Source organism: Hypanus sabinus, chromosome 30 (genome assembly GCF_030144855.1).
Source record: "Hypanus sabinus isolate sHypSab1 chromosome 30, sHypSab1.hap1, whole genome shotgun sequence".
Classification (NCBI taxonomy): domain Eukaryota; kingdom Metazoa; phylum Chordata; class Chondrichthyes; order Myliobatiformes; family Dasyatidae; genus Hypanus; species Hypanus sabinus.
In genome coordinates this window covers 22,283,857-22,301,165 of record NC_082735.1, presented here as the reverse complement: position 1 = coordinate 22,301,165, position 17,309 = coordinate 22,283,857, and the positions used below count along the sequence as shown (strand labels likewise).

The window sequence follows — 17,309 nt, the reverse complement described above, 5'->3', positions numbered from 1 at the left end:
AACTTAGTTAGTCTGGTTTCTACCCTTTGACCTGTTTGGCATGGGTGACCCTACCAAGAGCCAAAGCATAAAGCCCTGACTCCAGCCAACATAGCTCTATGGATCATTGGGGCGCATAAGCCTCCAAACTCTGACAAAGTTGTGGAGGCCAAGATTCAGGAGTCGCTCCTTTTACAATCAGCTGCAACCTGCTCCACTGGCAATGGGATTTGAACAACAAGAGCCTCCTTGATTGAATCTCCCAGATTTCAGTGTACAAGCACATGGAAACGTCACAACCTTTTACGATCCCTCAAAGTCATGCGCCATCCCAACTTGAAAAAGGTATCTTACTCCTTCGTCGGTGCTGTGTTAAAATCCTGCAGCTGCTGACCTTGCAGGCCGATGAGAATACCCGAACCACCCCAACTGCACCTGTTGAAGAGAGTGATTTACCAACACTTTCTCAGCTGCAAATTGGAATAGAAAATAAACTTAAGCCTTGCCAGTGATCAGCCACATTCTGCCAATGAACAAATTAGTAAGGAATGGTGACGCTATCCATAGTTAAAAGAGTATTCCTAGGTTACAGTATGATATTGACCTTCTGGTAAATTGGACAGAGCAATGGCAGATGGAATTTAATCCTGATAAACATATGGTAATGCATTTTGGAACATTAAATGAGAGGAAACTTAATTTCCTGGGCCATGTCATCAGAAAGGGAGAAATAGAATGCCTGACATTACAAGGCCGTATGCCTGGGAAATGTGGAAGAGGAAGGCAAAGAAGACAATGTATATGGACACTGTGAAAGAACTAACAGATCTAAATGTGCAAGATATCGTTGACACTTCGTGAGATTGTTCAATGTGGAGAGCCATGATCGCCCAAGCGTGTAATGCACAAGGCACATGAAGAAGAAGAAGAAGAAGAAGAAGAAGAAAGCATTTTGAGGAGCATATTAAGGATAGAACATACACAATGAGAGCCCAAAGGTGTACTGAGGATTATTGTAAAGGGATTTTGTTGTACATGTCCACATATCCCTGAAGGTGGCAGAATTGATAGACTAGGTGTTGAAGAAGGCTTATGTGATGCTTGTCTTTGTTAGCTAGGACATAGTGTCCTGAAGCAGGGAGGTCTTGTACAGCATTATAAAGCATCACTAAGGTCACAGCTAAAGTACTGTGTTCCAGTTCTGGTTGCTACTCTACTGGAAGAAGGGGACTGCACTGGAAAGGTTGCAGAGTTTCACTGGGATGCCATCTGGGAGGGATGCTTCTCTTGTGAGGAAAGACTGAATAGTCTAGGTTTGCTTTCTTTGCAATAAAGGTAGTTTTGGGGTAACTTGACAACACTGAGCAGAAGATATGGAACTTTTCCCCACAGCAAAGTAATCTAAAACCAGAAGACATATGTTTATAAGGTAAGCAGCAAGAGGTTTAGAGGGGTTCCACAGAAGAAAGCCCACCAAAGATGACAATACTTACATTACTTGAGAAGTATTTGGATGAGCATTTGAATTGTAAAGGTGCAGGTCTGCACTATGGCGTGATAAATGGGTTTGGTGTAGAAAGCTACTCATTAGTGGGACTGAACATAGTGGTGAAAGGGCCGTTTTCGGTGCCGTATTACTCGATAATATTGGTAATGTAAGATTTTGCAAATAGGTGCAATACCTTGAAAAAGCATTCCGCTACTACCCCTTTGGTCATATATATTACAACCAGAGATTTTGATCAACTTAATCAGAATTTTTGTTTCTGAACCACATGCTCCTTTTATTCCCATAATAGCGCCCAAAAAATGAGAAAATTGTGAAGAATGAAAAACTAAAAATTCAAAAGCTGAAATCTCAGCTGTTTGCTCAGTACTGAATTGAAACACCTCTTCTTGCAGCTTTTACAAGTTCCATTAGCTTCATACAATGTCATGGAGCAAGACTTGCCCACTCCTCCTTGCAAAATTGCTCAAGCTGTGCCAGGTGATTTGGGGAGCATTGCAAGACAGCAATCTTGCTATCTTGCCAGAGATGTTCAATTGGCTTAATGTTAGGACACTGATTTGGCCACTCAGGGACATCAATTTTCTTCATTTGAAGCCACTCCATGGTTGCACTTGTAGTGTGCTTTAGGTCATTGTCCTGCAGTAAGATGAATTTTCTCCCTAGTCTAACCTTTCTGGCAGAGTCTGGCAGGTTTTTATCCAGGACCTCTCTGTATTCAGCTGCACTCATCTTCCCATCAATCCTGACCCAGTCAGAGTCCTGGCCCTAATGTGATCAAACATCTCTGGTAAGACCACAAGATTGCTGTCCACTGCCACCCCCCCCCCCCCCAACTAACCTTGCATAGCTTGAATAATTTTGCAAGGAGGAATGGGCAAATCTTGCTCCATCACAATGTGAAAGGCTGATAGATTCTTATCCAAGAAGTCTACCGACTGTAATAGCTGCAAAAGGTGGTTCAACTAAGAACCGGGCAAAGAGGAATGAATACTTTTGAACTGCTGACATTTCAGTTTTTGAACTTTTTGTAAAAAAAAGTATGTGATTCACAAATAAAATTCTGAGTAAAATTGATCAAATACTCATTTATTTGAACAAAGGGTTAGGGGTCAAATATTTTACAAGGTATCATATGTTGATATAAAAGAAACTTAATTTGGAATTTGATTTAATTTCATGTTTTATTCACCTTTTTAGATACTTAGCATTTTTAACATCAAAAATTGATTCCTTGATATGTATTAGGATGATATTAGAACTTGTAAAGGAATTACATACTCTGATTTTCCCCAAACAACTATCTGGGATTTAATACAGACAAAACCTTGGCTCATTTAGCAGGCAATGTAACTACTGTATATCCAATTATTTTACCATTATCCATATAATCAGAACAGTTTTTCATTTCCTAGCAATCCTATCAAAAGGAAGACATAAGGAGAAGCCTGGACAACGTCTGCAGGAAACGCTGACAGTTTAATTCATCCATGTTTAGCCTTGATGTAAGAATGCCTACTCTTCAAAAACAGATGATCAATTCTTAGCGAAAGAAAGCTCACCTCACTGTCAGCGTTTATTTTAAATTCATTCTTAGGATGCAGGCATGACCAGCAAGTGACAGAGAATGGAGAACTGGGCACTTCTGAAGTCTCAGAATTTTTCCTTCACTTGTACCCACAACTAGTCTTCTTGCAAATTGAAGGCAACCACACACTGCATCTTAGAGCATGGAACCGAAATCTTTGCTACTAGCAGTGGGAGTATTTATGAATAAGGTTTGTAAAAAGCCTACGCATATTTAACACTTTTTTAATTGCAGTTTTTGCCACTGTTAGAAATAGAGGTCAAATGTTAATGCTGGGTACATTATATTTCTTTATTAATGCTACTCCAGAGAAGGAGTTCCAGATTAATACAGGAGAAGTACACTTAAACATCTTAAAGTCACCTTTAACCACTCAGAGTGGCTCCCTAAAACAGGGATTTCAAACCTTCCTTATACCATGAACTCCTACCATTAACTGTGGGGTCTGTGGACCCCCGGTTGGGAACCCCTGCACTAAAACATCTGCAGTTGAAGCATGAAGCTTTAATGATTGAACTGGCAGTTGGGAAGTAGCCAACAAGCAAATTTAAATGCTATGAATTCTCAGTCAAGTCAAACATAAAGCTGATTAATTATACCATGAAGGCGCATGCAGCTAATTGATATATTCTACACTCGTGATAGAAAGCCACTTGGAATTCTAAACCTGGTCGCAGTCACAGGAGCAGCATAAACATATTGACTGTTTTCTTTTGACCAAACAAGAGACATGGTACAAGTCCTCAGTACTTAGCTAAGATGTTTCTTACCATACTGTTACTTTATCTCTTTGAAACTGCATGAAATGAACTAGACTAATTAACGATAGACTTCTGCAAAGGTGAGATTGTTGGCAAAGTCAGATCATTCACCTGGCATCTGTAGCTGAAGATGGTTGCAAATGTTTCAGCCTTCAAATGCTTGGCCCCACCACCTCTGAGGGAGGGACATGCTTAGACTCCTGTTAACCATTTAACTTCATAACCAGGCAAGGTGGACAGCAGAGCTCTGATTCCATTGCTCTCCATTGTATCAAATTGGCTGTCAGGCCACTAGGCTTGGTGCATTTCATTGCTGCATATGCTACTTAGTAGCTTTATCAGGTTGGCATCTTATTTAGAAGTATAGTTGTTGCTGCTCCCAACATCTCTGTCAAGCTAGGGCTGATCTGTTAGCTCTTATTCCAAGTGCAAAGTGGTGGATATTCCAGATTGTGGTAATGCCATCTAAGATGACACACCTAGCTAGCACACTGGTTGAGGAAAGCAGTGATCAAAGCTACAAGATGGATAAACCAGCTTGTTGTCATTTTCACCCAGTCTGCCTTTTATAGATGCACTTGTCCAAGCCCCTATGGGTTGGAGTGAACGCTGCATTGTCCTTGTGGGGACAAAAACCCACCTACATGATGAGGCTACCCCCACATCCTGTGTGTAGCCCTACTATTGCCCAGAAAGGAATAGACCAGGGTAAGATCTGGTTGCTCAGATGCCATTGACAAACAGTATTGTGGGAGCACCTTTTCCGGAATGGTGGCCAGTATCCAAGGAGAAGGTTCAACACCACTCCAAGCACTGCTATGGATGGGTGATATCTCTGACGACCTTGTCCAACTTTGTCCAGGATTATAGGACCACAGGGCATAGCCTGTGTTTGATGGTACCTGTTCCAAAGAAAAATACAGGTGTTGTAATGGATTTTGAAAGTGACCAAAGTACACAGATAACTGACTTTGAGGTGGGATAATAGTTACAAGGGGAAATGGTATCTGATAGAGTGGCATGCATTCCAAAAAAAATAAAGAATAGATGAATTGAAAGCTGCCACCTGTAGGTTTGGGTCCTGAGGTAATAGGGCCCATGTTGTGCTAGTGATTGAGGCTGTTGAGAATATCCAAGGCTGTTCAGGATTGGATCACTGATTGGAGGTCCGCAGGTTCCAATTTTATACAAAGGTATGCTTGCGAGTCTAGTTCCAAGTTCAAGAATCAAGAAAACGGAACTGAGGTGCTTTGGGCATGACACGGATCAAGGGTCAAGAGAGACAACACTTAAGGCTGGAGACCAATGAGGTCATGTGGGGGGAGGGGTTGCAGGACTCGAAGTTTGTTGATGTCTCAAAACACCTGGAATCATGATAATTTCAGCTGAGCAGGTGAAGATGATGACTGCAGATAAACAACAGGGTTTCTTCAAGCTAAAGCAATCTTTGTGAAGTCTCAGTGATGCTTCAGAGTCCTATGTCTATAGGCATGGTTGTATTATGCATGTGTAAACATTAGCAGTTTCTATCTGGATGTGGCTCACAGAGTTCCTCCTCTAATACCTGGAAAGTTGGCAATCCACACCAAATTTACGGGGTTTCACATTATCTCTGGGCTTAAGTGGGAAACTACATTAAAGAGCTGGTGACACCATTGCTGTTGGCGGAATCTCAGGTGGTGACAAGGAAGTGTATAGGAGTGAAATCGGCTGGTTGAGTGGTGTCACAACAACAATCCTGCACTCAGTGTCAGCAAACCCAAGAAACTGGTCATGGACTTCAGCAAGGGGAAGTTGAGGGAACACAAACCAGTCCTCGTCAAGGGGTCAACAGTGAAAGGGTGATCGGCTTCAAGTTCCTAAGCATCAACATCTCAGAGGGTCTATCCTGTGCCCAACACATTGATGCATCATGACAAAGTCATGCCAGTGGCTATACTTCATTAGGAGGGTGAGAAGATTTGGAATGTTGCCAAAGACTCTGACAAAATTTCTACAGATGGTCCATGGAGAACATTCTGACTGGTTGCATTACTGTCTGTAAGTAGGCACCAATGCACTTGCTTACCAGGATAACAAGAGGCATCAAAAGGTTGGAGACTATGCCAGATCCATCAGAGGAACAAGTCTCCCCACCGTTGAGAACATCTTCAAATGGTGGTGCCTCATGAAGGTGTCGTCCATTATCAAGGTCACGGTCAAGGTGAGACATGCCGTCTTCTCATTACTGCATTCTAGAAGGAAGTATAGGAGATTGAAAACCCACACTCAATATTTTAAGAACAGCTTCTTCCTCTCTGGCGAGTTAGTGAACAGATATCCAAGGGAAGATTTGAAAAATGTTGTAGAAGATAAGCTTAGCTGTTTTTGGCTGACGGGCCTAGCAAATGATTGTTGGAAGAAAAGATTTAAAAGATTTGAGCTCTAGCAGAGTGGCTTCTTCTACTGCCAAGTTAAGGCTAGATGCAAATTGGAGGGACAACACTTCATTTCTGTCTAGATAGTTTCCAACCTGATGGCAATAACATCTATTTCTCTAACTTTCAGTAAATACTCACCCCTTCATCCTCCTCCTGGCATTAGTTTTCTCTCACAATCTGCTCATCACCCACACCTTCCTCCTCCAGTTCCCTACCACCTCCTCTTTATTCTATGGCCAACAGTCCTCAAATGCCATCTTCTTCAGCCCTTTTCCTCTTCTACCTATCATCTCCCAGCTTCTCACATCACTCCCAATTCCTCATCCCACACCCGTGACCTTCTCCGTCCCTCTGGATTCAGTTATTCCTTGCCAGCTAATGCTCCTCCCCATCTGCCCTCCCCCCCCCCCCCGAACCCATTTACTCTGGGTTCTACCCTCTTCTTTTCCAATCTAAGGAAACCTGAAGCTAGAAGGCACAAGTTTAAGGAGAGATGGGAAAAGTTTAAAGACCTGGGAGCAAATTTTTCACATGATAGGTGGTTTGTATGGAACAAGCTGCCATAGAAAGTGGTAGAAATCAACGCAATTACAGTCTAAAATTCAAAGTTCAATGAAGATTTGTTATCAAAGTATGAGGGGTGATTGATAAGTTCGTGGCCTAAGGTACAAGGAGTCAATTTTAGAAAACCTAGCACACTTATCTTTCAACATAGTCCCCTCCTACATTTACATACTTAGTCCAGCGATCATGGAGCATACGGATCTTGGACCTTCAAAAAGCGTCCACAGATGGGTGATTGATAAGTTCATGGCCTAAGGTAGAAGGAGATGAGTTATACAGATCTCGTTACATGCATGTGCAGTTCAACTCTTTGAGTGATTATGCAGAAAGCTTGAAGATAATAACTCATCTCCTTCTACCTTAGGCCACAAACTTATCAATCACCCCTTGTACATACGTGTCACTATATACAACCCTGAGATACATTGTCTTGCAGGCTTTCTCAATAAATCTGTAGAATATCAACCATAACAGAATCAATGAAAGACTGCACCAATTTGGGAGTTCAACCAGTGTGCAAAAGATAACAATCTGTGCAAATACAAAGATAAAAAACTAATAATTATAAATTAATAAGCAATAAATATTGAGAACAGGAGAAGAAGAGTCCTTGAAAATGAGTCCATAGGCTATGGGAACAGTTCAGTGATGGGGGCAAGTGAAGTTATTCTCTTTGGTTCAAAAGCCTAATGGTTGAGTTCCTGAATCTGGTGGTGCAAATCCTGAGGCTCCTGTATCTTTGGACAAATACATGGATAGCAAAGGTTTCAGGAGATATGGCCAATTGCGGGTAAATGGGACTAGCTCAGCTTGGCACCTTTGCTGGCCTGTTTCCATGCCATACAACCCTGTGACTCTGTTAAGATCCAAAGCAATTTCCCTATCAGAGCTGCACATGATGATGTTGTTGTTCCCTGTAAAATGCAAGTCGGTTTGCCAGGTATTGAAAGTAGATATTAAAGTACAGACAGTGGGATCAGAAGAAAAGTAAAATACTCTTATATCCTTCTCAAAGACTTGCCAACTTAAAAAAGTCCCCCCACCCCAACACCTCCTATCTACGTCCTGGCTAACTGCCAAGATCTGTACAAGCATGCAGACACACTGGAGTAAATCAAAGGGTACTGGTAAGCCCATGGTGAATCACCTCAAATTTCCCGCATCCAACCACAGAAGGTCTTCATTCCAGAGCATCAAAATTCTGTTGACGTTATGACTAAAGCAGTTACCGTTCCATCACCTCTACATGATCTCAACACACTTTTCATCGTGCATTGATATTTTTCAACCTTTTCAACCTACCTTTTTCAACAACTATATACTGTCTGCGCCATTAATGTTCAAGTTTATTCTCATTGGTGTGCATACACAGAGCATAACTGCCTTGAAAATTAGCTTTTCGGCAGGGGAGAGGAGAGTATTTATTGAAAGTTAGAGAAATCAATGTTAATACCATCTGGATCTCGACTGCCAAAATGGAAATGAGGTATTGTTCCTCTAATCTGTGTTTAGCCTTAACTTGGCAGTAGAAGAGGCCACTCTACCTTATCTCAATTCTTTTTAAATCTTCCTTCCAATAATCAGTCTCTCGTCTGGACAGCCAAAAGCAGCTAAACTTACCTTATACAGCCTTCTTCAAATCTTCCCTTTGATGTCTACTCACTGACTCATGACAAGTAAACTTTTCCAAGTCATGCAAATTGACTTTGAAATGGGTGTAATGGCATTTCACTAATGAAAAATAATGCTTAAAAATTGCTATGTAGGTCAGCTTATAGATGTGTTGATGAATCTTGAGTTGATTAAGGACTGTGAATATCATTAATTGAGCAAGATGTGAAGAATGCACTGGATGCTTTGGGACCAGATATAAGGGCTATCAAACGTGATAGAGTTAAGGGTGAAATTTTCAAGATGTGAATTTTGCGATTTAATTATAATTTGCATTTTGATTTATATTATTTATGGTAATAATTTGATTTATGTGCTGTGTGTGATATGGTTTGTGGGTACATGGTGGTCCAAAGGAATATTATTTCATTTGGTTGTATAAATGTAAATCAGATATACTTGCAGCAAAGTACCTTACAAACACACCAATTCATCTACCACTTGCCTGGAGTTTTTATTTTCATATTTCAACATTGAAATTCACATACCCATTCAACCACTGGCACTCTCTGACTGAGTAAAAATCCTTCTCAAACTTCTGTATTTGCAAAGACAAGGTTTCAAAGTGTCTGTTTCTTCAGATCAACTTTCAGTGTTGACACACGTTGTACAAGTCCAATAAGCAACTTCCCCATGTCTCGGAGATAAAGTGCAACATCCTATTCTCTACTCCTACATTTTGTTTCATTATTGCACTCACAGAAACAACTAATTGTTTGCCCCTCTCATTTCAACCTTTCTAGGATGGTGCTTTTACATTTACATTATTTATTATTATATTGCAATTTGCCCTTTACTGTGCCTATTATCTTGTTTATTAATTATTGTACAGTCTTGCACAGTTTTGTGCACTTTATGTAGTCCCGTGTAGGTCTGAAGTCTAATATAGTTTTGTGTTGTTTCACATAGTCTAGTGTAGTTATGTGTTGTTTCAGGTAGTATAGTGTAGTTCTATGGTGTTTCACGTAGCACCATGGTCCTGGAGGAACGTTGTATCATTGTATGTTGAAATGACAATAAAAGCATCTTGACTTGACTTTTCCACTCCACTGAAACCTTGTCGAACCCTTGTAGTTCACGTTGCTTTTCATTGAAATATTGACATAATTTTAAACATTACCAAATCCTATACTGGAGGGAGAACCTGCAATGATTTTCACTGAAAGGTCATTTGAAAGAAGTTGCTTTGTTTGATGCATGTAGCCAAATTGCAAATGATTAGAATTTTACCAGAAACATGGACCACAGGGTTAACACATCTTCAGTGCTTTCATAAAGAAGGGGGTACATGGGTCTTTGTTATGCCATCTGCCTGACATAACACCGCCATCTTCAAAGGCAATCCTGCAAAGTAAAAGGGAGATGATCTTAGTAATCAGAACCCATAATGTATAGAATGGGGCACTACTTAAAAAGTTACTGGTGTGAAGACGGTGCAATGGTTAAGATACGTGATTATCAACCCAAATAGCAATCCAGAAGCACAAGTTCAATTCCCTCCAAGGGAGCTATGGAGCGTAAATTCAGTTTATAAACTGGGTTTAAAAAATGACCACTTCCAGTAATGGAGACCAGGAAATGACTGGATTGTGGCAGAGACCAAATGGTTCAGTAATGCTCTTCAGGGGCAGATATCTGCCACCCTGTCCTGAGCTGAGTAACATGCAACTCTGGACCCACAGCATAAAGGCTTACCCTAAACTGCCATCTGAAGTGGCCAGCAATCATGCAGCAGTACCATCACAATCAAAACAGAAAAAATGGTAAAACTGGGCAGGTCACCCAGCATTGACCAAGGCCATTTTGAAATGGAACAGTTACTTGCAGCAACCAAATGACATACATAGAAGAGGAAGTAGTCCTTAGTTTCCCTATTAGCTCCATATCAAAACTTCAGGTCACACATGGGCAAAGAAGCCAGTTATTGACTACCACAAACTGTCTTCCCTCAGCTGATAAATCAGTGTTCCCTGAATACATAGAACAGGGATTCACAACCTTTTTTATGCCGTGGACCAATACCATTAAGCAAGAGGTCTATGGACTCCAGGGTGGGAACTTCTAAAGCAGAAGAACTGAAATTAGTGAGGTCAATAATGGACTCCGGGCACGAGACATCAACGTCCATCAAGATGAGTAGCATCACCACTGGCCGAGCTGACCATGTACTGAAGTTCAGCTTTTACAAACTGAGACTGTTGTAAATGGGTGGCAGATGGTTGGCAGAGACTCAATTGCCTTTAAAGCCTGTTTCTGTGCTCTACGATTCTATGATTCTCAGGCAATGCTGCTAAGAGGCATTCACCCACCAATAGCCTGAGCATCAATGATCAGTTCCACCAAGACCATTTATCTCCATATCCAATCATAGGTTTGGTCCAAACAAAGCAGAAATTCCAGATGTGAGTTGAAAGTACCTGCCATTGACAGAAAAACAACAATCAAGTGGAAAAAAACTCCACTGTTTGGCATCAAACCTTACACAAAAGAAGATGGCTGGGTACAAAAATACCATTCGTAACAAGTGTGGGCACATCTCATCAAATACTTTATCAATGAGGATGTTGGCACCACATACTGAATTGTGCAGAGCTGGAGGATCAGATTTACCTCACGCCAGCATTGCTTAGACCTCAGCACTAAAGCCATGATGTAGTCAGGGGCACTGGTGTCTAAAGCAGGGGATGGCGGCCTTTCAAACAGCACTGGCTGCAAGATGCATGAATATTATTTTCAGGCAGTAAAAGGTCAACATATTGTCATCTTACTTTAATGAGGGCGGGTTAATATATCACATTCCTTGTGCCTATCTTAATAGATTATCACACAGCCCACACATAATCCACAGTTTACTTTGTTGTTTTAAATGCCACATTTGATAGCTACCCTGATCAGGGTATTTTCATGTTATAAAGTTGTTTATTTAAAAGACTGACCTTGAATCTGCTTACCCAGTAGAATGCCAATAGCTTCTCTTTGTATTCCTGCCAAATCCTTACCTGTTTAGTTAACAAGGAGAGAATCCCAGATCAACTGAGGTCAAATGTTCTCTGACCCTGCACTGAAATCATGCCTGCTAGACAGATCTCTATCAGTAGCTGTATATGAGAAGAGGGGGTGACTTTGTATCAATTCCCTCTGTGAGTGAGGCTGCATCTTAAAATTGGAAGGTTGTTGGTTCCCACTCCAGTCTGCAGCCTACAGTAAAGGCTATACTGACAGATTCAAGGTCATTATAAATATCTGTGGAAAAAGACATCGCAATATCATATGACCACAAACCATATCCTGTCTGTGTTTTTCCTCTATATTGATTAAATATGAGAATATTGCAGATTTAAGTGATTTAAAGATTTGTGTCATTTTCCTGATCATTCATGTGATACAGTTATAATGCTGCTGTAAGCATTTGCAGATTTATGCTTATTTTTGCAATTGTCTGCCTATCCTTTACTCCGGCAAGATAAGACAAGAGTCCTGATGAAGGGTCTCGGCCCAAAACGTCGACTCTTTTCCATAGATGCTGCCTGGCCTGCTGAGTTCCTCCAGCATTTTGTGTGCATTGCCCTACAAAAAAATAAGTAATTGTTAAAGGTTGGAACCAACTTCATGTGTGACAGATTACTGCTATCTTACTGACTTCATTATGGAAACATTCTTGTCAAGTCTGGATGCAGTCTGTTTTGTCAACATTGTTTTTGTTTTCATAGTTCATTTATTGAGATACAGCCTTTCTGTCCCTTCAAGATGAGTCACTCAGCAACCCCCGATTTAATCCAAACCTAAACACGGGACAATTTACAATGACCAATTAACTGATCAACCATATGTCTTTGGTTTGTGGGAGGAAACCCACATGGTCATGGAAAAAATGTACAAACTCCTTACAGGCAGTGGCAGGAATTGAACCCAGGTCGCTGGTACTGTAGAGCATCGTGCTAACCACTACTTACTCACTGATATTAACAGGATGGCTCCGAATTCCGAAACCTGTATCACTGCAGACGAGAGATATGTTGATCCCTCTCATCACATCTAAACAAACTTGGCACTCAATCTGCAGTCACTTAGAAAGAAAAAACTTTTCAGACTTTCAGCAATCATCAGGTCCAAGTTATACTCAAACTCTATCCCAATTTTCTCCTTTCATTCTGCAAGTTATCTACCCAGCTACATTCATTGAAAAGACCTCTGGTAATAGATCTTATAATTGGTCTTCTGGTGTACATAGGAAATCAATTATCTTTATCTCAGGAAAAGGTTTTGCCTTGAATGGAAAATCCCTCAGCTGACAGCCAGCTTGAATCAAGAGGTTTGAATGCCTCGAATAATCAGTCTCATTCTTACCCACTGGTGGAAGGTGCAGTCATTACTGATGTGCCATTGTGCACATGCAACCCAGGTAGAATGCAGAAAGCAGATCGCCAGCCCGCACTCTTCACTTCCAGTGAATAAGAAATCAACTCAGAACAATTACCCTTTTTCCCATCTCCTCAAAGTTGCCCCTGATGATACTGGTATAGTTTCTTGTTCGTGAACCATTCTCCAACCCCCTCCCACGTACTTTCCCATTCGTACATATCACCCTGGCCACGTCAGCACATTTATTGATAATATCTGATAAGTCAACAGGGTGTCATGGCAGCATTGCGCAACGTTATTACAGCTTAGGCTGCCCTGGATTTCACAGTCCAATTCTGGCGCCGTTCTGTAAGGAATGCGTGGAATGTCGTGGGTATTCCCTGAGCGCTCTGGTTACCTTCAGCGATTGAAAGACGTACCGGGTACGTTAATTGGTCATTGTAAATTGTCCTGTGATTAGGTTGGGGTTAATCAGGGTTCTGGGGCAGTGTGACTCGAAGGTCCAGAAGGACCTAGTTGGACATAAAATCTTACCCTGATGCACTGATACTGGAAAATGGTTTGTTATTATCATAAAATGTACCAAAGCACAGTGAATAACTTTGTTTGTTTGCATCCCTATAGGTAATTTCACAAGTACACTGAGGTAGCACATACAGAAAGCAGTAACAGAATGCAGAAGATGGAGTTACAGTTACAGAGAAAGTGCAGAGTACATAGTGTAGATGAAGGACAATGAAGAGGCGGATGTGAAGTCGAGCGGCTGTCTCATCGTACAGGGTTTATTCAATGGTCACATGGCCCTTGTGCCTGGTGATACGCATTTTCCATCTGTTATTATCTTCTGTCCAACGAGGAGAGGTGGGGGAGGAGAGACTGCCCAGGGTGGGAGGGGTCTTTGATTATGTTGGTTGCTTCTCTGTGGCAGCTAGATATGAAGACAGAGAAGAGGCCATGTGTGGACAGAAGCTCTGGGCAGGAGGCCTGGTTTTCATGAATGGACTGACCTGTGTCCACAGCTCCCCGTAATTACTCATTGTTTTAGGTAATGCAATTGCCTTAGCAAGCCATGATAGGATAGGAGACTCTCTATGGTGTATCTGTAGAATTTGAAGACCAATGAGAACATACCAAATGATAATTCAAGGCTATGGTCCTTCTCCCTGTGTACAAACAAAAACCGAGACTTGAGAATCCAGTACATGAGATCACATAGTACTGGCCTGGGGAAACAGATAAGCTTCTGCACAACTACTTTGAGTCCGTAGACCAGTCCATATTCAAAGACTCAGCAGTCAACATAAATGAGTGTGCATAAGTTGTCACAGGTTATGCCATGGACTAAAATCATGAAGCAAGGGGTCCACGGACCCCAGGTTGGGAACCCTACTGTAGAGGTCAATCCAGATGTTCACTAACTAGAAAACAAGGATGAACTGAGAGATCTACTCCTTACTGAAGTCCGGGTTTGTGACATTCAGATTGGGTGACCCTGACCTTTACAAGAAACTGACAAATGCAAGAATGGCAAAGATAGGGTTGTAAAGAGGTGCTTGATTGACACCTCTCCTTCTTGACTCGGACAGATGAGGTCACTTACAGAGCTGCCCTGGCTTATGTACACTACCTCAATGCTGAAAGTATTAAACAAGGAACTTCATGACTCAATTACATACCACAACAGGAGGTTTAGAAGAGTACTTACAGTATGTCTCCATGTGTCTGTAGATTCCAGCTTCATCTAGAGATTAACAGAAAAATGCCTTACTTAGTATGGACTACAGTACTGAAAGTTGCCTATTCACATTACAGACTCTATTCCATCACCATGGAGATTATATTAACCTCATATTCTCTTTATTTTGTTGTCCAGAAAAAAGAGATCACAAAAATGATTCGTAGCAGGTGGACTATGAAAGAAGAAGAAAAAAAAACAAGGAGAAAAGAACAAAGAAGAGCTAAGTATCCCACACACACACACACTGCTTGTACCTGAGGTGGGAAGGGGTGGTGAGTGTCTGCTAGTGGCATAGACACACTCAGCCCCTTAGGTCTCATAACACACCCCCACACACTCATCTTCACCCCTCGAGTGGAGGTTGAATTCTTGACCAGAATTTAGCCACAAGCAGAACCATTAATATAGCTAATCTAGTTACTTACATGGGGCCTTGTTGTGCATATATTGGCTTCTGCATTTCGGTACATTGCAGCACTCTGTTACCTTTAAAGCACTTCAAGGGACTCTGAAATATGTGCATCCTTTAAATAAAAAACCTTTAGACAATTTTGTTGATCAATGTGTGTAGGTTAATGGCTGATAGCAGATTCTGCAGTAAATTTTATAGATCGTTTCATCAGCACATAATATGGGTGTGTTAGTTTCAATACTTGAGGAAGGATGTAAAAGAGGAAGAAAAGGTTTAATTGGAACATATAGTCTTGACAAGGGTCATATAGAGAATTTGTTTCCTCTTGTGCAAGGTTCTAGAATTACGGATTACTCTATGAAAAGTCACCCGTTGAAGGCAGAGGTAAGGCAAATTATTTTCTCCTGGCAAGTTGAGAATTTTTGGACTGAGTTGCCCATCCCTGCTTCAAATTCTGACATCTGCAACTAACACAACATCGCGCCTCTTCTGTCCAAATAACACAAATTAATTGGAGGCATGTTCTAGAAACTGCCGTTGTACAAAGATGTATTCAGAAACATCAGAGATTCTGCAGATGCTGGTAATCTTGAGGAACAGAGTGTTGTAGGATTGTAGGAATTTAGGAGGTCAGGCAGCATCTATAGACAGGAATGAACAGTTGTTGTTTCAGACCTAGACCCTTCGTCGGGACTGGAGATGAAATGACACTCCTATCACCTGCTACCTTGTATTCCTTACCATCCTATTCTGGCTTCTTCCCCCTTCCTCTTGACTGCTTATTCCTTTTTATAGATGCTGCCTGGCCTGCTGATTTCTTCCAGAACGCTGCATGCATTCCTCAAAAAATATTCAAAGCGGCTCTAAACAGCTCCTTGGCCCACACAGATATTTTTTTTAAAAACATTTTGCATTCCTATAGCACCTTTCGCAACCTTGGGATGTCCTTACTGCCATTAATATGCTTTTTGGAAATGTAGTCACGACTGAAACAGGCCATAAAGGCAACTGAGCCAGGGCTAAAAAGAAATGGGGAAAATGAGAAAGGAAGCTGAAAGAAATTACCATACACATGAAGAAACGTTATTCAAATTGCAGCAGCAAATTATTAGCTACTCCATAAATGTTTCTACACATTATTTAACAAATGTCAATGCTTTCTGCATGTTGATGAGATTTAACACCACTGCATTGGTTGGTGAATGAACATCAAAGGCAACTTCTCCATTAACATATAAGAAATTTCCACCTTTGCACACAATACACTCAATCTGACTTCTCACCCATTACCCCTCATATCCCATTTCCTCTTAAATGGCAAGTAATCTTCTTCACTTAAAGTCAATTTAAATTACAAATGTGAACGCAGATTACTGCAAATATTGAAAATCTGAAGCAAAAAAAGGCTGGAAACACTCAATGAGCCAGGCAGCTTCAGTGGGGAGCGAACAGCACCTAACATCCCATGTCAGAGACTTTCAATAGAACTGAAGTGCAGTTACTCTGTGCCCAACCTCTTTATAACTACTACTGAGAGTTTACTGGCATGCAGTCTGACTCCATTCTATCACTGACCCTAGACTTCCCATGGGACTGGATGATTAAGCCGGTACGAGGGAACCATTCGTACAGCCGGAATATCCAACCTGCGCATGTGCCAAACAGATCGCCCACAATCCCGAGTGGCTTGGTTCAAAACTCAGGGCAGATTCTGTCAGGCGGGGAATTATGGGAAACATCACCTGTCATTGACAACCGCGCCCTGCTGTCGCAGGTGTAACTCCAGCTGACTCTTGTGAGAGCAGGCGGGACCATATCAGATGAAGGAAGGACTGAGTCCTAATACACTGTAGCCTAACCAGAGATATTTGTTGCCATCTAGTGTCTACTTTAAACACAAAATCTGCAACACTTTTTTTACCCGAATGAAAAGCGGGCTCAGCCAGAAATCCAAGCAGGAAGCGATCGATCTCAATTGGTACAATTCTGTAATCGCCACACTGGTGATCTAGTGCAGAAGAATACACAGAGAAAGCCAAATTTCTGCGTGGTAACGTGATTGGTTTAGTGATTATTTTTGAAGATAAGGGAATCTATTCCAAATCTAAAACAAGTCCGTTTGACGGTGCGTGATGTGAAAAGGTGACTTCTGCTTTAGAGAAACACTATCTTGTAGATAAAGACGAAAACTTAGTATACGAACGCGAAGAGTTGGAAGTATGTCAGGTTCTCTAGGAACTGAATCGAACAAGAGACCATTGCCCTTTAGTTGGACATCTTCTAATCGAAATACAAACAGAAAAACTA

At 41.3% G+C, this 17,309-nt stretch overlaps 1 long non-coding RNA gene across 3 annotated transcripts; it reads right to left on the bottom strand.

Annotated features, from left to right (window-relative positions):
- Positions 1–2,782: 2,782 nt before the first annotated feature.
- LOC132383351 (uncharacterized) lies at positions 2,783–16,674 on the bottom strand. 3 transcript variants are annotated; one of them, XR_009508637.1, is made up of 6 exons: positions 15,016–15,149; positions 14,558–14,593; positions 11,427–12,057; positions 9,721–9,834; positions 5,904–6,069; positions 2,783–4,737 (listed from the first exon to the last, which is right to left on the bottom strand). It is a non-coding gene; the product is annotated as an uncharacterized LOC132383351 (long non-coding RNA). The 3 variants fall into 3 exon arrangements; XR_009508636.1 differs by lacking the exon at positions 15,016–15,149 and adding an exon at positions 16,578–16,674 and having other exon boundaries at positions 9,721–12,057; XR_009508635.1 differs by having other exon boundaries at positions 9,721–12,057.
- Positions 16,675–17,309: the final 635 nt, after the last annotated feature.